Source organism: Bombus pyrosoma, linkage group LG10, assembly GCF_014825855.1.
Source record: "Bombus pyrosoma isolate SC7728 linkage group LG10, ASM1482585v1, whole genome shotgun sequence".
Classification (NCBI taxonomy): domain Eukaryota; kingdom Metazoa; phylum Arthropoda; class Insecta; order Hymenoptera; family Apidae; genus Bombus; species Bombus pyrosoma.
The window spans coordinates 11696645-11723928 of NC_057779.1; the positions used below are offsets into that span (position 1 = coordinate 11696645).

General features: G+C 38.3%; 1 protein-coding gene across 8 annotated transcripts in view; it reads right to left on the reverse strand.

The window, feature by feature from the left end:
• Positions 1 to 27284, reverse strand: part of LOC122571660 (CCR4-NOT transcription complex subunit 6-like) — a 925145-nt gene that overhangs the window by 895042 nt on the left and 2819 nt on the right. The window lies entirely within an intron of this gene.

Below are 27284 nucleotides of genomic sequence, written 5' to 3' on the forward strand. Positions count from 1 at the left end.
ACGATGAGATAGCTAAAATTCTTCTAAAGAATAATATACCTATAAACGTATATAAATGGTAATAGCGAGCGACAATTCAGTAAAAGAAAAACATTTATCAATAATTGTTAGTCGATTTTAAATAAAGATTTAACGCGATAATTTTATGAATACACGTTGTTTGAAAGATAGAATATAACGAAATTTTCTTTTTGTGTCAAAAGTTGAGAAAACTGTTTCGTTTCTTTTTAATTTCACTTGATTCGTAACGACTCGTATTTTTAAGTAACGTTTAAACACGTTTGGAAGAGTAAAAGTATCGTTTTAGTATGTCGGATAAATTTCATTTTTATGTCGGTTTTACATTTTCCAATGTGTCGTATTATATTTCATGGAAGTGCTAAAACAGCTTGGCAAAGGAACATTTCGACCGAGATACAAAACCAGTAAATATATAGCGAAAATATGCTAACCTGAAAATACGTTTCTATAAACAAGCAGTAAAATAATTAAATATTTTCTTCTTACATATTTATAATTTTGAATATAATTTAGTATTCCAAAAAAAAAAAAAACGCTGGAACGTAAATATCATCGACACGAAACTCGAACGCGCTATCTGATTGTGCAAGCTAGAATATCAAATATTTCATTTGTCGGATCAATTAATCAGATATACTAGGAACTTTAAAAATCGATCAAAAAGTTGAAATGAAATATATTTGACAAATAACGGGCATCAGCCAAAACGGTCGACTACTATACAAATTTCCAACAAACTTTAATTCCAGATTTTCTAGAATCAACGACTCTGCTCTTTTAATCTCTTCTCATAAGTTTTTAATCACTTGGGCAGTATTTTTCTAAAATTGCAAACTCTATACATACTGAAGAGAAACGTCCGCGAAGTTCAGAAATGTTCGATCGACCGCTTTATAAAGTTGAACCTCGAACACGTAAAAAAGGGTACACGGGCGAAGTTCTGCGTTTTCATAACAGGCAGAAAAGGAGAAAAAAAATGAAATCGTGAATAGCGTAGAATACCGTTGAATTTTATGAACGACATAAAACCCGGCAGAATTCTCATGAAGAAGACAGAAAACTATGCGAAAGCAGAGAGCTACTTCAAAGCTTAATGACGCTTGCCTGGCTCGCCTTTCTTTTTTCGTTATCCTTTCCTTTTTTTCTTGAATTACTCAAATGACGTAACTCGGTCAACCATATATCCCTTCGAGGCTCTACCTTTCAAGATCGCGTGTATTCGAAAATCGCAAGGCTACAAATGTACAAAGCTACAAAAAGCGCTTGTACACTGTTGTATTTATCAGAGCATTTACATAATAATTTGTTGGGTTCAAGTCATTTGGCAATACCTCCACACGACTGAAAAACTGATACTACGAAGATGAAACGAAAACGCTAAGAAACGCCACATTGGGAAATAAGTTTGCGACAAGAATAATTACTGAATTAATTTATGGTATATATTTATCCATTTAGGGCACATGTTGGTAGAATATATTTTATTATGCTGTGTTGAGTATCGTGTGCGATATATACGTGCAAGTGGGACATTATAATCCTGTTAAGGTAAGCAATAAAAATACATATAAATATACATATTGGGTAACGTTGCTATAAGCTACAAACCATTAAGGACGATGAAGATCGCAGTTTTCTACGACTTTCTGCTTGTAACTGTAATAAATCTGCAATTCTGTCCATCTTTCGATACCTGTCGCTCGCTTCAGTTTTCTTTTTCTTTGCGTTAAATTTTCCGTATGTATACACCTGACGTAACTCTTCAAAATGTGTTGTTTAGGTGTTCATTACAGGCACACATAACAAAAGTTGCGAAGCGTGACCATTACATTTTTGTTTTTTACTATTATTAGGTTGTCCGTAAAGTTTCTTTCGTTTTATGAGAAAATAATAGACGCACGACGCTTTTTTTTATTTTATATTATTTTGTCGAATTACGTACGACCCATTTTGTTCTGTTGAGATAAACACCGCGATATTTCACAGGCTTGGTTTCACGTTTGTACGATGGTGCACTGTTGTAAAAAACACGTTTGCGAAAGAAAGACACTTTCCGGACAACCTAATGCTATTTATTTTCTTCGCGACTCCGACCACCTGCGATTTATTCCAAATTCCTTTTACGCGTCGCCTAGTCGACTGATCCTTCTATCGTCTGAAAAGGATTCAAGTCGTTCGGTATAGTTTTAAAAAAGTTATCCTGTTTCCAAGGACGTTCGAATACTTTCGTGATCCACTGTACGCAACTAGTGCGTGGCACACGCGTGGCTGATAATGCGACAAGGATTAAACTCGACTTTTCCGTTGCAAGATTTTACATTTTCAGGCATAAGGAACATCATATTTAGGATCCTTCGATCAAATCGCAAGATGAAGAATCAACTTGTATTTACGTTACAGCTGGAAATAAGTGACGTGCAACTAAACGAGCATGCCAATTAGCTTCTTCTTCAATTGGAAAATAAGAGTACGTATATACAGATAGGTTTTGCAGCCACCGTATACATAATACCAAACGATATTTGCGAAGCTGCCGGAACGAATAGCCCAAGCACAAGATGCATCGTCGTGAATGTTCGGGCAGCCTAATTGGAAAATCTACGCCGGGATATCGATTCGGAAGATGGAGATTTCCAAGCACGTAGAACGTTTTGTTTCCGTGAAGAAAAATATGCTTCCGTCGCGAAACGTCGAGTTGCCGCGTTTCCACGCAGTCGTACACCGTGCCACGTGCCGCGATTCGTATTCAACGAAAGGCGAAAAAGGAAAAGAAGAATACGCTGGCTTTCACTCTCCCTCGTTTCCACGCTTTTTCTATACTCTGCGAGAAATCGAAATCCAATTCCGCCGGGACGAACTCCCTTTCAGAGTCGGCGTCGTCACAAAGAATTAAATCTCGTTTAGACCAGTACACACAACTGCGATACCCTTTTTCCATCTTCGCTCTTGTCTCAAATTATGCTATTTATCTGTCCGTGAAGAAGCCCATTCGCGCAAAAGCAACTTCTTTATGCGCGTACGGTGTGGCAAGAAAGCAGCGTCATTGAATCTCTGCTGGCATACTTAGCAACGATAATACTTAAAAAATATCTGCTCCCAACTAGACTGCAATCTGCGCGAGTATTTCTATGAACACGATAGGAGCAGTAGAGGTCCTAGGTGGAGATTCGTTCCATTTGCCAAATATTGTTAAAGACTTTCTATATTTTATATATTTTTATCGCGCGCATTTTTGCGCCTTGAAAATTCTCATAAATGCATATAAATACTCGTACATACTAATACATTACAACGCAAATGAAACTTCTCCATATTTCGTATTTACACGTTTAAACGTTTCACAGGGAAACTCGCTTCCACGCGTTGTCAGAACGTTAACAACGAAGAAACCTTATAACATCGAATTCTACGGTCTGATACTGGTAAAGAATTACGATTATTAAGTCTGCTGATTATTAACGCTAATGTGGCACGTACATGAAGTACGAATCGCACGCAACGAAATATCTTTCATTCATGTTGAGATTGACTGATCATAGAGGAACGAGCGAATGAATTTGTAATAGAAAAATACATTGAAATAAGTATAGTGCACGCTGATCTAGATCCTCACTCTTACATTGTTACAATACAATAGAAGAAGGATAGGGAGCACGTTCGTATATTTATAGCAAAGGTTATTACCAAAAAGCTAACCTTGGTGCGGAGCTGTGGCTGAAAGCTACAAGAAACAGCAATAGAAACCTACTTATAGCTCTTTTGTTTCCAGACTTTGTAACCCAAAACAAAATTTATATTCAAGGACGCAATAATATGGACCTCTCTCTTTATTTTCACTAAATGTTTTCACTAAATTCTATCACGTTGACTGACCCGTATTCGGCTGTCAGCAAAGTTTCTGGTAGGGCCGCGTCACCCGTATTCGGGTGTCGCTTACTTTATCGTCGTAGGTATTTGAAAAGACATTCCAGAGGAGATAATAAAACTACCGAATTGTTATAAAAGTAATACGAAAATGGTCTATTAAAAAAATTATTTAGAATGTAAAACTTTAAAGCATTCTATACGTAGCTGAGGTTGATCGGGACAATTTGGACAATAAGTTGCTGTTTTCTTTAAATTCTTTTGCGTCTTTGTTCGGTCCATTCGACGTCTTCTATTTGCATAACATAGTGTGCATGCGCGTCTAATGCTTCTTCCGCAATCATTTTTCCGAACGGCGATATTATGCTGACTCCGTCGAAGACAAGGATGTTTTGTATTTTCAGACAACCCTAATAATTTTGCAGCTAATAATTGTCTAAATATTCTAAGATTTATATCCTTCGTTGTTGCGATTTTGTAAACCGTCGAAGCGTGTACAACAGAAATTCCCAGAAGGAGTTGAACGCCAAGTTTTCTGAACCATTTGATTCCTTTTCTAATTTTGGTGGCAAGAAACCATTCGGTCGGAATAATCTATACCACACTTTCCTTCATTATATTCAACAACAGCTAGTGGTTTTAATGTTGCGAACAAACGAAACGAGAGATCATTCTTTGAGATCATCGCTTGAGCGACTCGCATTACTAAAATATCGATGGGAGTACCCGGCAGAGAACGCTTGGTACTGCGGCACGCGTGGCCTGACGGAGATTTCCTCGAAAACACGCGTGGCAGTTAACGTGCTATTCTCCTCGTAACAGCGGTCTCCGGGTCACGGATATACAAAAGAAAAGGTGTAAATTTTTTCTTCAAGTGATTACTTCAACAATTCGGGGAAGCGTTTGACAAGTCGACTATAAGTCGCTTTGAGAACACGTGGCACAGATATTGGAATTAGGAAATATCGTTAAAATAATGGTCTTTGAAGAAGCCAAGGTCGACCAAGTACGTAAACAAGTTTATAACGTCCGACCCAAAACTCCCATCGCGAATAATATTTTCATCGTGTCTCGCCGTATTTCCTCTAAGCGATATTGTTTTGTCCCTCGAGGATCACGAAGAAAATTAAACTTTAGAATTGTCGCGGTTTAGAGAGATTATTGGGAAATTACAAAAGTTTGCCATCTCTCAAACTTTGTAACTCCATTGGCTTAAATAACGTCCGTCGAGATAGTTTAGAAGCGTTGATATAATACATTTTGAAGGGTTGCGTTTCATCAACGGTTTCGTAAAAATCCCCCGACCAAACTTATAAAGTCCACGCTATCTGCTGGGTCCTAGGTGACGCCGTCCGACGTTCCCTCTTGGTCCATTTAATTGGCGCTTTCTATTATCAAGATCGTCGAATGGAACACGAAGAATGGCGTAAAGAAACGATCTACGAAGAATCGTTCTCCTTCTCTTTACATACAAATTGCTTCTCGGTGATTTCTAAAGTATCAAAGAATCTATTCAACGTTTCTATAACACAAAGGCAAATCCTGCGCATTCATATCGCCGGGAGGTACGCTTTGCTGCATGCGAAAAGTCTTATGCCATGGCACGAAAGCGACCTATCCAGAAATTTAGAATTCTCGCTGGCACCCGATCGCAAAAACTGGTTACCGGGCCCTCGGCGTATCAAACATCGACGGGAACTATCCAAGAAAGATGTCACGTTCGGTAAACAATCCTCTCATTGGAATCGGGAATCGGTAGAAGGCGGATCCGAGCAGTCATAGAAATTCAAACGAGCATCTATTGTCCCAGGCCAGGGGCAACTTCGTCGAATTTCGCCTTTGTCCTTCGATTTCACAGTGTAGATTATCGCATCTTCGAGATACCAGGTAATTACGGGTATACGGAGTGAATTTAAAATGCCCTTGATAATTATTAAAATTATATGGAGAAATGTTTCGGAGGAAAATTGAATGGCCTCAGAGGTCCGTATAATCCGATGTTACTCGTCTCCCCTGTAACTGGGCGCGTAAAGATCAAGAGGTCAACTTGTATTTTTTTCTCCATAATTTTGTTTCTTCCTAAAAGATCATTGAATTATATAAATGATATAAAAGAAAACTTAAAATCGCGTTTCTCTGAAACACCTTTCAGAAAGTTCTTGCAAATTTCAAATGAAGAAGACTTCTGCTCGTTGCGTCTTCAGTTTTACATTACGTTAAAATTGTATAAATTGTCTAAAAGATTTTGTCAATTTCTGTTCCAGTATTACGAAAAATGTAAAAGCGTGGTTAAATCTGTAATCGTTCGCGACACTGTATTAGTGGATTAGCAGATAAGTGTAGGATTATTCTGAAACAAACTAACTGTTGCAATGGGATTTGCAAACACAGGATGATACCGACTTCGACTGTAGCCTATTCTTGAACCGTGGCGTGGAAAAATTGCACGCGATAACTCTACGGATTAGTTGGTAACTTTCCGCCCGTAACTATAAATCCAACGATCGAAGATTTGAAACGTATCGAGACAATCTGAAGCCGCGGACAATTTGGACGATCGTTCGATTCAATGCAACGTCCGATAGATTTCGAAATAAAGGATGTTCGAGTAAACATAAGATGTCGAAATGAAAGAATGTTGGCAAATGGTACAGCATGCAAGAAGAATCGGAAACGAGCGAAAGGAATCGAAACGATATTTAAGAAAGCGTTGTAACCAGAGTGGGTACGCGGTTGTGTTAGAGGGAAAAGTATAGAAAGAAAAGAAAATCAGAGGAAAAGAATGATCGTGGTGGCGACACACGAGTGATGGGTGCATCTAAACTTTTCGTAGAATAATGGCATCGCAAACGGAAACGACCCGCTTCTGCCAACGTTCCAGTGCATGTTTCAACGGGCAGGAAGATTTCGAGGACAGTTTGCGACCACGACAAACGAAACTCTTGTGAATTGCGGCGTGAGAAACCAGACGAAAGGAAAGCAAGGGAAAGAGGCAAAGAATAATCGTATTATAAGTATTAGATTGCAATCCTCTTAAGCGCTCTCGGACGGGCTGTATGTGCTGTGCTTTTCATAAAGTTGCAACTGTTCCTCCGAGTCGCAATCTTGTGGACGCGACTGCTGTTGATAGTAGATTTAGTAAGCAACGATCGTTTAACGTGGTAAAAGGTTTTACAAGATGTCTGAGAGATTTTATTTCAGCAACATGCAGATAGGATACCCTATGAATAAAAATAGAGGAAAGATTTTACATAAATGTAGATTCGTCGATGTTTCTTTAGAAAGTTAGCATGAAAATAATTCGTTTGGTTGGTATACAAACACCATCCTCCACGATGAACAAACTCAGCATCGGCTCTTTCGACAAGATTAGCAGATATCGTATCAGCGGATTTTTGCTTCTGGAGAACTTGAAGGAGAAGAATTAATACGCGATAGTAATTAATATAATAAACCTATCGTTATATATGTACTATTATCGCAATTATTATAAAAATGTAGATGCGTTTTATAAAATTAACGTCGACTTTCACGGAGGCTTGATTATGTAACTCGATCGATTTTGTGTGCAGCTACTCATTTTATTCTCTTCAAAAACAATTAATAAGAAATAATAAGAAATTCTGAACGCATTCACTGAAACAAAAGGAAACAGATCGACAATTGGTTAGGTAATAAACTCGATACTTGATCGAATATCAATGCTGTGTTCTTAAAAATGGGCAACAATGTGGAATGGAACTGATATAAACAAAGTACGACTCTATATTTTACCGAGTGAAAAATCAATCCGCTACTATTTCCTGTTTCTGTTAGAACTTTTTAATACAGCATTCACGAATTTCTGTTTGCATAGCATATTTTTCTTCTATGTTGATATTTTATGGAAAAAATCTCCGTACGGAAATTTGCGAACAAACTCGTTGATAGTGGAACGAAAACTGTTGATCATTTTTATAGACCAACGTACCCTTCGTTTCCAAATATTCTTGCTTGCTTCTAAACTATGAAACAACAGAGAAAAATAGACCCCAGTATCGTAGAAACGTTGCATTAGCAGCGCACAAATAGCGATTTACAGAAAACCATAAAGAAAATTTATACACAGACTTGAACAGAGACTAATTCAAAGTACACAACCGGTGTCCTACTTGAAAAAGTATCTTCGCCGCGCGTACGTACAGCGATAAACGAGGCAGGCTCCGTTTGCTGGCAACGATAATTTCGCGACTGAAATTTCAATCGATTGATCGGAATCGTGATAAAGGTGATGGGCGCCATATCCGGGATGGCACGCACACACAGAAAAATGAATATTCATCTTGGCCATAACGCGCGCGTCGACAGCTTTGTTGCCGATCGGTGATTATTGATTCGCGTCACGCCCGCTGGAATTGGCCGAGAGAAAGGCGAAGGGAAGCGGAGACAGGACGAAAGTATGTCCATAAAAAGAAAAAAGGAAAAATAAAAAAGGAACAGAGGAGGCGGGGAGAAAAAGCGAAACAACCGATGAGATACGCGTTAGTCTCGTAAAACGCGATACAAAATTACCGATAAATTTTGAGGATAGCGCCCGGCCGGAAATTTATCGTGATTGATAACGCCCGTGCCATTCGTTATCTCGATTTTGTCAGCTACTGAGGAAAAAACAGGTCTCGCGTTACTTTTCGATCGGTGTCCGCTACGATTTATAACATTGCAAAACCAATAGTTCGGCTGCGTATTTGACAAAAAGAACTCCCAAGGACGCGAGTTACGAGCCACTGTTTTCGCGTCTGAAAAGCTGGCGCTGCTCAAATTTATCGCAACGTTTCCCAACGCGTAATTAACAGACGCGTGCACGATGCCGCGCGCCTCCAATTTCTATGAACCGCGAACCACGAAACGGTATAGGTCATTTACGATAAAGGCGTAGGCGATCGAACACAGCCTTATTTCCTACGTGCATTAACGCAATTGCAGCACTCTACACGGTCTATGGGTGATTTATGGCGCGATTCAACGGTATACTGTCCCTCTCGAATCATCATCCTCTTGTTTGTTTCGACGTGGTCCTATCCAACCTTCGATATATCCGCCGCTATCTCCGCTAGAATATTTATAACGCAAGGGCTACAATTAAACGAAGATTAAAACTTTTTAACGACGTTACCGGCAGGATTTAATAACGCTGCAGCTAATTTCCATTATTTAATCACTACAGACGCTATAATCTTCGACGATTCAATTAACGTTCGTACGAGAAAAAACAACCACGTACGGTCGTTTTCTGTTGCGTTTTTCTCCAGGTAAATGCGAGCAAATAGTACACAGGCAACGACGCATTACCTTCTAGCGTTTTCTTTGCTCAATTAGATGCGATAACGAGGCCAATGAAATACGCCAATTTGTCAAATACGAGAGTAAGTTTCCTTTCTGCGTTTCCAATTTCGAAAAGCCAGCTAAAATTTCGCCGTACAGCGTGAATCGCCACCGACGCTGGTAATTGCTTTCACAGGAAATTAACGCGATCAACACGCTCGTCCTATCGGCCTGCCGAGCTACGAAACGGACGACGACTGAAAACGAAAGGCTGTCCCATAAACCGCCGTCACTATGCCGTGTACCGTGAACGATTAAGGAATTTTTGGCTTTCTTGCAATTTCTTAGAAATTCTCCTTGACACGTTATTCGCTAGATTATCCGTACGTGATGCGATTTTTCAAAGAGCAGAGTCTTAACAGCACGCAGATGTTCATCCTCAAAGTTGAAATTTGCACGCGTAATTCCTATAGCAAGTCGCTGTGAACGCGACTTCTTCGTCTAATTACGGAAAAACAGTTCTTACGATGTCGTTGACGAAACCAATATGTTGCGTAAAATGGATAGAAGAATATGTTTTTCCAATTTCAGTTCCAACCTCGCCGTTTTCCAACAAAAGTAGCGCGAAGTCTGCAATGTCGATAATTTCCGCGTCCAAAATCCCGGTTTTTAAGATTCTTAAGATTTTTAAGGATTCGCAACCTCGCTGTATCGCAGCTCTGTACGGCAGAGAATAAGTAAATCGATAGTGAAACAGCAGTCGCTTGTATGTTTTTTTACAGCGAACGAGACGCACACGATTTTACGCGATTTCAGTTCAATGCAGTAAATGAACGACTTTCCTCGCTACTTTTGATTCAACCAATAGAATTGGTTTCCGTACAACGACTCTGATTGCTCTCGGTCGCTTGTACTGTGGTCTTCGGTTCATCCTTTAGTACTCTCGATAATTTCCAATAATTCACTGATTAGCTGATATCGATAGCGCGTATTTTTCGCAATCGTATTTCGCTTATTCTTCGCGTACAACGCGTCAAATAATGGAGATAGCATTGAAGAGGAAAAATGGAACAGAATTCTTAACAGGAAGCGATAGATGGCGAATGCGAATGCATTATAATCCGCAAGTATGGAGGATATTTTTGCTGATACTTAAGATACATCAAAAGAATTGACGTAGGAAATGAAAAACGTACGAATTAACAGATGGAAGTTCTTATGAAAAAAACACGGATACCTGCTAATATCGTCTGTATTCACTGCAGAATGAATTAATGAAAAAGGAAAGAAATATTTGGTGGATTTTATGCCAGTTTGTTTAATTATTTCTTCATCAAATGTTCTATAGGACATACATAACATTATTCTAGACGATTAATTAAATTAGTTTTCTAATTTGCTTCGCGTGTTTTCGCATATTTGTGAAAAAAATCTATACAGGCCTGGCTCGCCATTAAACGTAATTTCCTATCCCTACAATGTAATTTCCTACAGCATCCATTACCATAATTCAAATTGGACGTTTTCTTTATCTCAGTGCTGTCTTCTTCCGCCTCTTGTGCGTGCTTGTTTTGCATTAGAAAAATAGAAAACGTAAAATTATGCACGCGATCCGAACGCGAACACATTTATAGATAATAAAAGTAAAGGAAAAATTCAAATTACACTACGACAAATAAAACCAGCAGAAATTGCCAACCACTTTCTTCCTCTCGCTTTCCATCGTCTCGTTCTTCAATTTCCACGTCTTATTGTTCCACTCGTTATATTTTTCCTCGTAATACGACGAATAATTCTCGATTGCCAGTAACGACGACTTGCAACTAAATTGCTACGTCCATTAAGCATCGTTTCGGGATCCTAGATCGCGGAAGAACAATGATCCTCGTGCAGGAAGTTCGAGGGAGGCACGAGTGGCACGATCGTAAAGCTAAAAGAAGATCGTTGCTTGACAAGACCGTTAGCGTGACAGGTGAAACTCTGAGCCACAGCGTCGTAAAATCGCGCCGGGAGAGAGTAAAACGTTCCCGTGGATTATAAATGAGGTTTCGCCTCGCTTTCTCAGCCCTCTAACGCGTGTTTGTCCTCGTCGACTCGCGACTGTCAGCCAGTTAGGTATCGGCAACTTGCTCGATCGATGATTACAAACGATCGTTGATTACTCTGATAATCGACCGTTGTGTGCAGGTGTTGGAATAGCGCAGCCAATCGCGTGTTTCTAATGTACACAGCGAGGCAAGATTCGTCGTGTAATCGAAGCGAGCAAGATCCCTATGGTTCGAAATAAGACAAAGTTATATGGAAGGCTTGGTTCTTGAGAAAATCGCGTCTGAAAATTTGTCAAGTATACGCTATCGCTCATAAGCGTCCGGATATCAGATCGTTTTGCATAATAGCAATGACATGTGTAGTTGATTAAACTGTATCAAAGGATAGAAATTAATGATGAATCGAAGGCTTCTCGTAAACGAGAACAGGTTTTGACAGTCTTCCTAACAGCTTAGAAGATCCTTCGGCTCTAAGCTGACTTATTATTCGAAAATCGAACGTGCAGATTGAACCCCCGAAGTACCGACACACGTTCATGAATCAGCCAGTGTAACACGATTAAAAGTTGGCAAATGATAATATGGAACAATGTTTAATTAATATTTCCTTAATTAGGAATTATACACACGTGCTAAAGGGAAATGTCGCTTAATTAAACAGGACGTTTTCTCATTAGTGTCGCAATAGGGTAAAGTGAAAAAGCTGTTCGAGATAAAACAGCGTTGAATTGGCAGATGACTAAAAATGACTAAACCGATCCAAAGAAACAAAGAGGCGTCTGAACGAGAAGATATGGTAAAAAATGTGTACTTTAAACGAGGCATTCCGCAAGGAAATTCGGACAGTTGGATGTTTGTTTGAACGTAATTACCGGCAAATAAATTCCTCGATAATTCTTCGTACGTATCAAAATATTAATTCGTTATCAGTCATTCGTTATCTTGTCGTCGACATTTCTAATCGCATAAATCGCTTACAACGAGATGGAAGATACAATTAATGGCCTAAATGATTCGCTATAAAATGCAGCGGATAATAACTCGCATAGTAAGACACCGCAGCACGTAAGCTGCTTATGCAGCTTTTACACTGTTTTCTATCTGGTTATACTGCAGACTGTCTGCGTACAATCGTTCAGCTTGAAGGAAAGAGAGAATACAAAATCACTGCATTTTAATCTACATTTACTGCATATTCCAACGCCTATTTTCTTATATCCCCGTGTTTATTATATCACAATAAATGGGAACTGTAATTTGAATAAGTTTAAAGTCTAAAGAAAAAGAAACCAGGCTAACGTAATCGCTGTATGCACCTCTTGGCGATTCGCTATTACCGGGATATCCAAATTGGTAATTCTCGCCAGGCTGTCATTGTATCAGTCGTAAAATTATCATGTGTACTGCAAGATTCGATTCGCGTTGACGCCAAACGAGCCGCTGACAGGCGAAAGCGTTTAGCTCCGCTTTGTGAAACTTTTGAAATTTTAATAAAGTTGAAGTTAAAACAATTGTTCACGAACCAAAGCTCTCGATTGCTGCGTGCCTTATGAATTTTCTCTACTTTTTCTTTCGCGCGGTTAACCGATTTTGCGAAAAAATCAGTCCAAATAACAAAATGAAACGGCGTTAAAAGGAACAATAGCGAAATCCAGCTCCTTTTTCGTTATAAAATTTGACAGGCGTATACCGTTTCCTTCTCGACATGGCTGTTTCTCGGAAGCCTCAAACAGCGTTAGACGAAACAGCGTTAAAATGTATCACTGCTAAGCGTGACCATATGAATAGAGGCATAAACGATTTTTCATTCATCGAGCTGACGTTTCAGCAGTTAAGGCTGTCAGGAAAACTCTTCTTTGCACCGGCACAAAAGAACGAGAAAAAAATAGCTCGAGTGAAAGCTCGATTCAAAAGGTTTCCCATAGCAGTTTCATCGAAGCAAAGGATCTGCCCGAAACTCGCACTGCTGCAAATTCATTCGTGTACGCATTACAGTCGACATTATTTCCTATCGTCGGTACAAGCACGTCTGATGTTTAAAAGCGCGAGTGCACTTAAGTTTGTGTCTGAAACGCTTTATCTTTATGGCTCTTAAATGAAGAGAGCAGGAACAGGATGTACGGACAAAGGGATCGAAATATGCCCTTTTGTAGCATTCCACCATGCATAGTTCCATATTTCTCTTTGTTCATACTTGCAATTTCTGGGTAAAAATCACTTAAGAGGACGTCGGGTAACAGAAGATTTTATCGGTTCCATCGAAATCAATTAAAGCAAGCAGCGACGCGTCGTGGGAAAAGTTAGATCAATATTCATATTCGATATTCCGATAAACTTTCCAATACTCTCATCGCTCTGTGCGTTACATTTTTATTGCCAAACGTAGATCGATGTAATATTTAATTTATTTGTTGCGTGTACTTATTAGCTAGCAATTAAAACGTATAATCACTGTAAGTTCACTTGTTATTTTAGCATAATTTCCACGGACTTAGTCCTCTGATCAAGATTTAGAAGTTTGACCTAAATTGTACCACAGCAGTGTTTAATCAACGTCTTATGTTTAAATAACTTTCCAGTACGCCCTTCAACTATGTTATAGTTATTCTCGCTTACATATCTGTTATCTTATACATGTAAACAGGAGGATGAAGTGGAAGGACAGAAAAATATTAGCAAGAATCTGATGTGGAAACGAGACAAAATCAACTTAATACTGGAGAAAAAAGATGCAGACTATGTAAAGGAAAGAAGAAGACCTGAGACACGTAACAGAAGAATGTGAAATAACGGGAGGACCAAAGGACATAGAAAAGACACTGAATGAGACTGGAGAAGGACTAACAGGATTAAAAGCAATAATAGAGAAGAGAAGGGCAATACAAGACGGGGAAGGACAAGAAGGAAGCACAGCAAGGAGGCAAAAGGCCAAAAGGCAAATGCTAAAATGCATTGCATAAAACGACGTCTTCATCATTGACGATTGTAAAGTCAAAATATCTGAAGATGTTCAGAAACCAAAAATATTCTCGCATTGCATGGTGGCAATCGGCAATCAAAACGAAAGCCTCTCATGTACGATGGTTATCGGTAACCAAAGAAAATTCTGTCATATTTAACGGCTATCGGCAATCGAAAGGAAAATCTTTCATCTATAATATCGGTAATAAAAGAATTTTTCCTCGTATATAATTGTTATCGGCAATCAAAAGGAGAAATCTTTCATCTTTATTGACTAATGGCAAGCAAGAACACTTTTATCATATAGAACGATTAGCCGTAACCAAAATCAGTTAACATAATCTACTAATTATTATAGTGCAACTTAAATACTTAGAAGGGAGGATGAAGTGGAAGGACAGAAAAATATTAGCAAGATTCAGATGTGGAAAGGAGACCAAAGCATGTGAAAGGAAAGAAGAAGACCTGAGACATGTAATAGAAGAATGTGAAATAACGGGAGGACCAAAGGACATAGAAAAAACACTAAATGAGACTGGAGAAGGACTAACAGAACTAAAAGCAATAACAGAGAAGAGAAGGGCAATACAAGACGGGGAGGAAGGACAAGAAGGAAGCACAGCAAGGAGGTAAAAGCCCAAAAGTTGCGATAGTTTTTAGTCATTAGTTTTTAACTTTTAGAGATGGAATAATTTAAGAGAGTGCAATACAATAGAGTGGATAAGAGGGGAGGTAGACATATAAGAAGCGAAATAGGTATAAGAGATATAAAACCAAAAGTTCGAACTAAGGCACGAACTAGGTAATAATAAATAAATAAATAACAAAATACATGTAAACAAAAATCGATGATAAAACATCGCTTTGTATCGGTGTAGTTCAGTATCAAATTTGATCATCGAGCTCTTACACTGACGCTTAAGAACAATTATTACTTAAACGTTATTGATATTTCATTAATCCTACGGTGTTTTCTTAATTACGTCTTAATACTTTGCTAAAACTTTTTTAATACAAAACAAGTTTCCAAAGATTATATTTTCGCTGTTTAATAAAGCTTTCTGCGTATATGCACTTCGGTCAATGTTATATTATGTTATATTGTTATATTCGATTATATTTTCCATTCGATTTTATTATAAACACAGCATTGCCCGTTTCTCTCGAGATTCGCCAATGTTAACTTTTTCCCGATTATTAGAAACCCAATGAAACGCTATAGAGATTAGATTTACAGTTACGTAACGCGGTGTCTTTAAGAAAGGAGAAAACTTTTGAAACACTGTCACTGAAGTTTTTATTTAAAAATTTCCTAATGTAAAATTTAGCACCAGACTTTCTCTATTCACCTGCGCTACCTGCATAGTTGCGATTTCCAGAAACTTCTTGCGCTCCCGGAATGTTTTCTATCTACCTATTACCTACTCGAATTCAGAGAACGGTAAATTAAAGAATAGAAAGTAGATATTACAGCTCCTTGAAACAATCGATTATTCTCAGAAGCGAGTTTTATAAATTGCTGCATTTCTCACAAGCAACTTTTCAATGTTTGAACACCATAGGCATCTCGATATTTATATTTATATTTAGTATAACAAACAGCTATTTGTATACGCACGCCATTCGCTTGAATAAATTTGTCTACGATCATTATCATTCTTGAAGCTACACTTGCGGCCTTTTTAGTGATTTCGTTTGTTAAAAATGATTCAACTGAACCGAAAACCTTCAAAACGTTTTCTTTGATCATTCGTAATTCGAGAACTAAAGTACATTGGACGTACCAAGATTTTTACTTGTTTTAGATTCACCAGCTGAAGCGTTGATGTGCATTTATTATTCGCTGTGTATATTAGAATATCCAGCAATTTAATATGAAAAATGCTCTACTCGTATCGGTGTTTGTATACGATACGTACATTTCATTATAGCACTGACATATCACAAGGTATCCTATCACAATTTTCAAAATTCTACGATTATTTTGATCGACTAGCGAAACGACACACACGAAGAAAGCAAATCGATTGATTCTGCCGAATGGCAAAGCCGAAGTTTCTCAGCTATTAATTACAATAATTCATTTACACAACTGACTATCTTTCTGCATGCATTAGAACTTTGGAAACTTTGATATTCTCGCTGACGAATTATATCGATTGTTTTGCATCGCACTTGGAAGGAAATCTGGAGGTTCGAACTCGGTTAAAAGGTGTTCAGGCAACGAACCTCGTGAAACTTTCTCTTCTGTTCCTCAAGTTCCTCGGCTACAGATCAAAATAATTTATTCGCATCATCGACGATCTTTCTGCGTCCATTATTTTGCCTCAACTTAGGAACTAATTAAGCAGAGAAACTACAAATCAGAGAGACCGATTTACGACAAATTAGAAATCATTTATTTTGCTTTTAACTTGGAAGATCAGGCGATTCGCGGTCGATCGAAAAACGTTCGGATAGAAAAGCGTCTGGCGAAACTTCGCCTGGGAGGGTAAAGGGATCGGTGGCACGCAAAACTGGCGGCCGGGCCAGCTGAGATCGGAAAGGTGCCCAGAGAAGAAGAGAAACGATAATGAGAGAAACTCCAAGGTAGAACGAAATTCGAACTATCTTTCGCTGTTGTTCGTGCAGTTCGAAGGAAACGCCCTCTCTGGTCGCAGCAGCAACAAAACGTGGGAAAGAGCGGTACCGGTTAGTTCTCAGAGATAAAGAGTCTCGTTTATAATAGCTGCTGCCCACTGGCCACATTCGCGTCTCTGTTCGTCAGTGTGCGTCGAGCGAATGCCTTATCGTTTGATTCGCTTCGTTTGCCGAGTTCGCTAGCTGGTAGAGAAAGGCAGGAAATCGCGTCCGTGGTTAGGCTGGTGAACACGTGCGCGCACATACGCCGACATCACTCGCCAACTACACGTAACAGAATTTGTTGGATGCAACGGATTCCATGTTGTAGTTCGCGCGTCGTCGATCTGTGCACGCGACCAGCCGAGAAAGTTGGAGACAACCGACTACTTAAGTAGACTAATCGCCCTCTCGACCCGTTCATTCGATCGCATTGTGGGAGAAAAGTTGCGAGCGCGTTAATTACAGAGAAATTATCGCACGGCCAGCTTGTGGGTAGATTATTGTCGCGGAGAAGGCGTTTTCTTCTCGAAACGTAGCAAACGGGGTTAAAAGCAATCTTAACACTCAGTCAACCGAATAGTGGGAGAGTCCCTTTTTCACTTTAGCAACGCGTTTTCCTTCTTTTTTGTTGTTATTATCAGTTATCGTTTACCTGTGTAGCGGCACCCGACAACGGAACTTTCCGACGGTTTCGTCGATACGAAGTACATCACCGAACGCGCGCGCGTGTGTGGGGATATCGAGAGGCGACAAAAGAAACGAATCGGATCAAAGAAACATTCGAGTTTTAACCGCCAAGTGAGAATAGACGAGTTGTAACCGAAAAGCGAAAAGTGGGTTGGAATTGCACGAAACGAGTTGGAGGCGAGGATTATTAACACTTTACCGACCGATAGCCGATTAACCGGTTTTTTGTCGCCGACGTTCACTGACCCATAGCCTATTAATCGGCTTTTTGTAGTCGACAATCTTTCTCACTATTTGAACAGTAATTTGTTATTTAGTACTAAGGTGCCTTGCTCAGGTGCGTTGCTTTGTAAGCTCCTAACACCAATCTAGTAGTGTTAAAATTAATTAAAAAGTTCCACTATCAGTTATGGCTAAATAAAGTCATAATCGAACGATAAAAATATTGTAAAAAAATATCAAAACGCATCGTGAATTTTTAATTTCACGTTCAAGTCGTGTTATTTATTTCTAGTCGTCTTTAATGTTTGTAATTTTACCTATTCCAATGGTGTTAAAATTAATTAAAAAGTTCCACTATCAGTTATGGCTAAATAAAGTTATAATCGAACGATAAAAATATTGTAAAAAAATATTAAAACGCATCGTGAATTTTTAATTTCACGTTCAAGTCGTGTTATTTATTTCTAGCCGTCTTTAATGTTTGTAATTTTACCTATTCCAATGGTGTTAAAATTAATTAAAAAATTCCACTATCAGTTATGGCTAAATAAAGTCATAATCGAACGATAAAAATATTGNTAAAAAAATATCAAAACGCATCGTGAATTTTTAATTTCACGTTCAAGTCGTGTTATTTATTTCTAGTCGTCTTTAATGTTTGTAATTTTACCTATATTTCTTTATACTTTTAATATATACTTTAAATTTGATGTCTTGTATAAACGACACGTGAAATCGTTAAATAAAGTCATTACCGCAAAATATGATTCACCACTCAAATAATTTTTTTAGACTTATTTGTTTTTTAAGTAGTGAACATTAGTCCTCGATACTTGGAAAAATGCGCTGTGCAGGCTAATTGTTAAAAAGACACTTGCTCGTTACGGGGAAAGAAGAATTTTCAGCTACTTTGCATGTTTTACGAAAGACGAAAGCGTGGCGATGAAGTGGAAGGAAGAAACTATGGCTGTTCAAGCGCGAAAACTACATTTTTGTGGAAAACGATGCTCCGTTCAGCAAAGTGTTATTCATTGACAAAATATAACAAGACTCGTTCGTTACATCTACTATACTGCTTCGTATGACTTTACAATATCTTTATTTCAATACCTCGAGGACCTGTCGATTAAAAAAAATTGAAGAATGTCAGGTAAGAAGAATTTTGTATTTTAAAAAAGGATGTAAGTCTATTAGTTTCCTTAAAAAGGATGTAAACGCCAGTAAAGATTTTCTTGTTTGATAGGATAATTGAGGTTTATGAGATTTATGTGCGCACATGTTCAAGCATGAAAGACGGTGACACTTATAGCCTAATTTAGGGAACGGATCGTGTAACATAAATCCTATATCGCGTTGGAAACGCTCAAAACCGCATGAATTATCGTGATAACTCTTCCGTCCATATTTTCTGCTTACGCTCTTCGTATAAACAACCATTGCAAGGAAAAAAGGATGTTCCTTTTCTCAATGGCACTTGTAGCCTTTATTATTTCCACTCTTCGAGCAACGAGCACGATCTCTCTCCAACATGTTTGATCAAACAGCAATAAAAAAGAATCGAAATTCGTTTGTTACGGGAAAAGAAGAATTTTCGTCCAGTTTGCACGTTTAAGAACGAGAAAAGCACGACGATGAATTTGCTTCTTAGCATCGAATACGTTTTCTGTTGGAGATCCTTAGCAAGCAGAGATGACAAAGAATTGAGATTTGTTTGTTACAGGAAAAAGAGAATTTCCGTTTAGTTTGCAGTGTTTAAGAGCGAAGAGACTGGAAAATTGTTTGTCCTCGAAAAGAAGAATCTTTGTTCGATTTTGAAATTTGAGAAACTTCCAAACTGTTCTTAATTCTAGTAATTCTAGCAAAATTCTAACATATGTAAAAAAATAAGGCACAGTAAATATAACGTTGAAAGTATTCATATGTAAATTTCATTATATATTCTATTGTATTTTATTTATCTTATTTTATTGTATCGTAGAACGACAATCACGATTTTCCGACCAACTACTCGTTACGTTAAAAAATATTTCAGAGACATTCGTGTCGTCTACAAGGAAGATGAGTACAACAGGAACTACAGAAGGTCCGCCTAAACAAGTTTGAAAAATGGTTATGAGAGAAACACGGGAATTAAAAGCGATATCACTACCACGACATTTACATGAACTTGTTATTCGACTCGAACGACAAAAATCCAGAGACCCCGCAAAGCTGCTTTCTCCTATAAACCAGAAATTCACTTTGAATTAGAAATTTAGTTTATTAGCGAGCCATGCTGATTCTGACAGCCAGAATTGATTTTATCTTCGCATGAGCCAACGTTGCAAAAGTGATGGAACGTCGTTCGAGTGTCAGGAATACCAAGTTCAAGGCCAGGCATTTGTTCGTTCCGTTTCATTGTCTGAATAACCTCCTTACATAAAAATGAAAGTGGTTGAACAACTTATATAAATCTATCTTATACAAATATTAAAATCCTTATCTTTCGTGATATCGTAACAACGATCGATACTCTTTACGAGAACTTTAATAACAAAGAAAGGAACAGAATATATCTAATAACATGCGAGAGTTAAATAGTCTAATAATCGCATAAAACGCTATATTTTATTACAACAATTTTTATTATAACAACCTGAAAAATGATAATCGACGAACGCGTAGAAACAATTAAAATCGGACTCACGATACGCCTATCGGGTAAACAGGATTCTTTGCGTTGGAATTGGCTGCGAGTCGCGTTGTACCGAAGAACCGAGCGTAAATAATACGCCGACTTTCAGAAAACAAGCCGGATTAACGGAGTAATGAATTCCCAGCGAATGAAAAGAATCGTGGATTGTCCGTGGCGAGGAAAAAATCGCAGTGCCCTTTAACCACGGATGTCGGCAGCTTTGAGAATGGCGATAAGTTGTCGGGGAATACAAGCCGGTGGTTATCCTCCGTACACCGATTTAACGGCGAATTTGCCCGTGGTTAATAATAGTTGGAGCAAGGAAAGTACTCGGACAGCCTATTGGGTGGCACGGGTCAGGTGCTCGTAGAAAGTGAACCGTATACTTGCAACTTCACAACGAGAATGAGAACGTGAACGTAACCTGTGTCTGTTTGGCTTCATTGGCTATCGAAACGTGTCTCACTATCGTAAGCACCGATTCTACGAGCTACAGGAAGGCAACTATCGAAGGAAATTCGACGTATCGAACGATAGATACACCGGCGTCCAACCGAGTCACCAGACACTTTCCCACTTTTGGCAAGATCATTCTTACAATGCGCATTGCATTAGGTCGTCCGAAAAGTTTCTTTCGTCTTAGAAGGAAATAACAGACGCGCAATGTTTCTTGTTTTATATTAGTTTGTTGAATTATGCACGAACATAATACTAGAAATATAACAAGATGGATCATACCTAATCCAATAAAATGATAATAAAACAGAAATTGTTGCTCATCTACTATCACCTTATGAAACGAAAGAAACTTTTCGGACAACCTGATACATGCAGCGGTGACAAAAAGTATTTGCATAGCATTGTATTTGTTGAAGTATTTATGACGGATACTTGTGGAGCTTTTACTACCTGGGTATCCGAGTACTCGGTTATTGTGCGAATTTCTGCCGAAGAATCGATTACGAGCAGAATTTGAGCCGGTCGAGTATTGAGATTCGACTTTTCTTCCACGATTACTCAAACACACACGAAGCTTTCCTTGCACGCCTGAATTTGGATTAAAGAGATCAACTTTAATTAAATTTACTAATACAATGGGAGCTTGTTAACCAGACACCAATTAGCTGCGAGTCAACTCGCAGAAGAAAAACGTTTATCCGGATCTAAATGGGGTGAGTATCCTAGCAATAGCACGAGGCCTAATTTATATAATATAATAATTACACAGCGGTGGATTTTAACGACGAAACTCTGCCAGTATATTGTATGCAGCTGAAACTAATAATAATAAGCGGTACAATATTGACAGCGGCTGAAAATGGAACTTATTACTCCGAAGATCATTTCTATGTTGCTTGGTTTCAGTAAACGCGTCAGTAATTTCCTCTATCGATTCATTACGCGACCTCGTATTTCGTATTATCGTCGGACAGTTTTAATAAACTTTTCAACGAGCTATGTTCTTATAACATTTTTCCCTTCTTCTTATTTCTAATTTTAATTAGATCGAAATACTTTTGACATTACGCAATTTCAACATCCGACGTAAACGCTAGCTTCCTTTCACGATACATTTAATTTCGCAGTATGAAATCGCGCGTATTTCAATTCCACTGAGCAGTAACTTATGGATAAACAATAAAATATCATTGCAAAAAGTCGTACGTGTTGTACGTTACATACGTAAATTCCAACTTTGACCAGAATATGTCCGTACGAACGGAAATACACGTATCGAGCTAATTGTAAGCCGAATCGCGTTTCGTTATCGTTCGAGCTCGTAATTCGTTTTTCATCGACGACGCAAAACGTGACTATCCGCGTCGCCCGGCATGCCGCTAGGTACATAATCCCCGATATTACGAGCCTGAATGAGAGTTATTAGTGGACAAACGGTTTCTAAAGCTATCGATCGGCGCAAGTCGCTCGAGTGGAAATCCGAGGCACGTGATTTCCTTTTACAAAGACAGGGCACAACGACCGATAGTCGGCGAGTCGATCTTGGCGTCGATATTCCAGTGACAAATATCTCCTCTAGAAAGCAAAAAAAAAAAAAAAAAAACAGAAAATAGCGATTTTAACGCTAGTTTTTTTAATTTATCTTGAAATTTCCTATTATTTATACGATAATTTTCCTAATAAATAAATTCATGGAAAGTGAGCACGTAATTTGTTTCTTCGTAGAGTGGAACATTGGTCGTGTAGTTGTTCGACGAAACTGAAAAACTGACGAAAGGTGGAAATCCGAGGCACGTGATTTCCTTTTACAAAGACAGGGCACAACGACCGATAGTCGGCGAGTCGATCTTGGCGTCGATATTCCAGTGACAAATATCTCCTCTAGAAAGCAAAAAAAAAACAGAAAATAGCGATTTTAACGCTAGTTTTTTTTTAATTTATCTTGAAATTTCCTATTATCTATACGATAATTTTCCCAATAAATAAATTCATGGAAAGTGAGCACGTAATTTGTTTCTTCGTAGAGTGGAACATTGGTCGTGTAGTTGTTCGACGAAACTGAAAAACTGACGAAAGACAGAGTTGATCGGTTTGGCTCGCTTATCAAGAAGAATTACGCATGATTCTCTTACAAGATTAGATAAGATTAAGAATTTCTCCTTTAATTCTCGCGGTTTCCAAGGCACGTTCGATCCTGGTAAATTCAAAGATTTCAGTGATTTAAGCAAAGTCCGGTTTTTCTTCGTCGAACTAGAACAGAATCGATACACTACACGGAGTTTGAAGAAGCAACCGCGTTAGCGTGCACGTTGAGCGCGGATCGATGTAATTTTGTTTGAAATGAACCTTTCAACTTAACGAACGAAGTAATTTTCAACGACCTCCGGAAAGAGGCAATAAAAAGCGTTCAACTTTCAAAAAGAAGTATCCACCGAGGAACGTGCAACGAGTTTTCCGCCTGAAAACACTCCACGCTTTCCCACGCCCGAATCGTTCAGCGAATCGCAAAAACCACAGCGAATGCGATTCGATGCGAAATACAGAGGCACAGAACATGTATAAAAACCAAGCAAATACGATATTCGCGTTTGCACTATCCAGGTCTATTCAAACTCATCCAGCCGTACATAAACATAATAAATAACGCAAGATAATTTCATTAACGCTGTTACATTAACTAGCGTTTCATCAAATTTCATTCGAATCAAACACTTTAATAAAATCGTTCGTCTATCCAAATCGCACCACTAAATTAAATGAAATTAAACGATCCGTTTACAAACCGTGCGTTTTCCTGAAATTCATCTGTCATAATCATTGCGTATAATTATTGTTATTCATCATCAGAGGAATTTTTACGAAACTGATGGGAAATTTGAAGGACTGTAATGCGCAAAATTATATAAAATATTCAAAGAACGGTAATTTCTTGTAACATTCATCAAACGAATCTGTATCTACTTTCCATTTCTTTGATTACGTACAGGGAATTTAGAATTCTTAGTCTAATTGTTCGAATGCTTACGAATGCTTTTGCAAGAGCGGTCGATGGATTATTCTGATTCGACTAAAGTTGTGTTTGCCAGCCGAAAAGTACCGGCGCGTACTTTCCACGTATCGCGTCGCTCAACGTGGCGTCTGTGCCTGCCGGAAAAAAGGCAAGCAAGAAGAAGGAGGATGTAACGAGGTCGACAAGAAAGCATCGAAACGAATTCGTAACGCGTGTCATCGCGATTCACAGCTCGTGTGCTCAACGCCTAACCGAGTGCGCGCCATACACGCCGAATAACGAATGAATCATAGGAACTCTCGCCACGGTGTATACACGAAACCGCGGTTCACTTTCTCCTCTCAGACTCGTCCTCAATTACACGGAGCCGAGACCGAGGCCCGGTGTAATTATACGGGTGAGGTGGCACCGAGCAACCTAGTGAATCGCGCATAATTTCTTTCTTCCTCTTTTTTTCTTCTTTTTCTTTTTTTCGGACTGCAAGACCCCTTTCACTCGTCTCGCGCCAGCGAGACCCAGTTTTCTTTCTCTCGAAAAGACTAAAACGAACATTTTCTTGTTTGTTTGTGACAAGCGTTTCTCTGCTTTCTATTCCCCCCCACTCGAGCCGCATCAACGAAATCTTCCGCGCGCATTCCGCTATACGCCCGCTATACGTGCGGATATCGCAACTTGAGGAAAATTGTCTAATAAAGGAGATCGTGACTTTTTAACGAACAAATAAAAGGCACTCGTAAAATGGAGAATGGATCAATCGTAAAGTAGAATTGCCGATGTATCTGTAAAATAACGCCGATTTTCGAACAAACCAAGTTTGCAGGAGTATCTCGTTTATTTTTCAGACTGAAGGTTCAACGGGTGTAAAAGTACGTAACAGTTTAGCAGATACGCGCAATTGCGAGTACGCCTGTTATTCTTTGTACGGAACTTTGCATTTGCTTCTTTAATTCCAATTGTTAACGATATCTAAAATGTACAGGCGATATATTGCCTTGCTTTTTGTAGTACACAGCCTTTTCACGACGAGGAGCTGCGAATTATAAAATTTCTCAGAAACATCTCCGCGATCAGTTTATCCACTTGGAATAAACTGTTCGGTTAACTAAGAGTTCTATAGATAATTAATATCTGTCAATTTATCGAATATCCTTGAAATTTCCTATCGAAATTTTCATTGAGTACACTCGTAAAACAAATGCAAGAAGAATCTGTCGAAGAAGAAGTTCTACCGTAAAGTGACGGCCGATATTTCCACATTTCTTTAAACTTTCAGTTTATCAATTTTTCGTTAATTTCCTAATAACTGAATTTTTAAAAAAGAGCTACGAACAATTGTACAGGTGTGCTATATATTTGAGGATTAATTAATTTCAAGATTAACCCATAATGATCGTTTAGTATCGTGAAAAACTTAAATACAAACTTAGAAATATATTGCATTTTATTTTGAAAATCGATTAAACGTCATTAAATCTGTTTTATTTCTGTCAACTATGTAATAGATATATTATAATTTACGTTTCTAGAGATTCCGATAAATTTTCAGAAATTCTTATATTCGCGATTCATCGATTATGCTTTCTAATATGCATTTTCCATTGACTGTATGACAAAAGCAAAATTTATGATTTTATAAACTTTGACAAATCTGCGAAAGTTTCACTTAATATTCCGACATCCATAAACTATCGGTATACTGAATTGTATTGATTTACTTTGGAGAGTAAGAGAACAATTATGGAGAAATTAATTAACTTTGTTCGCGCCGATTATTCTATGACTGTTTGCAGTGAATATGCGAAAGTTTCATCATAGCGTCTGAGCACTAAACTCTCGACTTGATTTTCCTGTTGAGAAACGAATGTAGACATTGCGGCGCATATGAGGTTCCAAAGGGTTACGGAAGGAGGAAATTTAAACTAACAGAACTCTCCGATTTATCTCGTCAATTGATTACGTACGTTGGAAAACAAATAAAATATGCGCCAGCGGTGAACATCAAATATAGAAAGACGATGCCATAATGTTGTTAAGGGCCCTATTTGAAAAGATCTGTATAAATACACTTAATGCAGATTTATGTAAAATTTCAGTAACCAGGTCGCTATACTTACGGACGAATAGAAATTTCCAAGAAATATTTCGACGAAAAGAAGCAAATATCCGTTGCAACAAACATTTGTCGTATATTCTTTTCTACAATATAATTTTATCGCATGATTTTTTGTCAGGTAATAGAAATTAAGAGAAAAAGCGTTTGACTAATTTAATATGAGTAGCAAATAATGACTTTAAAGAGTTAGCTTCATTATCATCGCATAAAATAGAACACGCAATCTTTTCTCTATCGGTAATCAACTTTGCCACATTAAAGGGTAAACAGTAGGAAATCGATTTACTTCCATAGCTCTTCCGTGGGGTTTATTAGGAGCTTCAAGTAGCTAGCTGCTTCTTCCGAACGTTAAGGATCACACTTTATCGGCGAGGTATTTACTTTAATTCCCTTACAAATTACCAATGAATCTTAATCTTTCTATAAAAACAACTACTATTATGATATCTACAAGCTCAACATATAATATTCAATACACTCGCAATAAATATATACCGTAAAAGAATTATTACTAAATATTTATACAATGTCCCTGCAAAAACAGGGGCCAAGTGAAAAGAATTCAAAAATGCAAGCAACTATGTAATAAATTTCAGAAAAATTGCTACATTGTATATCTATGTTCATTCGATATGGATCATTCTGATTAGAAAGTTCAAAGAAAAGAAACCTATAGATTTTTAGATAGCGGAGAATGATTCATATACGTTAAAAAGTTATCTTCTTAAAGATCTGCGCACTGTGAACGAGATTTTAAATAGAAAAAAATAAAGAAAAAACGACCCTTGACACAAAGAAAGATGAAGCGAAGAAAGTGGAGGACGATGATGACGAGGTAGTATCCTCTGGAAGAGGAAATGACAGGCATAGTGCCGTAGTGCCGAATAGTAAAAGTCGGAGAACAATGGATAAACGGAATGGTACAGCCGAGACCTTTCAGGCAATCGGGTAACTGGCAAAAATTGTGAAACACAATGGATAGAAGAACGCCTTCCCTTCTGGTCCGCTTTGCAATTCCCCCACGTTTCACCGAGCATTCCCTAACGTAACCACTTGTACAACCCAACGCGCCTGCGCCCCGGCACACCCACTTGACCCCGAAGTTAAAAGAAATTAAATTATGTAGGCTCTAATGTGTTCTCCAAGGCATTAAATGGTCTTCATAAGCTCTGCGTCGACATCACGAAATTTGTATCTTCCAAATGACCACTTTGTATCGGCGATATTTTATTTCTAATAGATTAACGCAACGCGTTCTATCCGCGCGTTAATCTTTGTGACAATTATTGACGGCGTTACTTA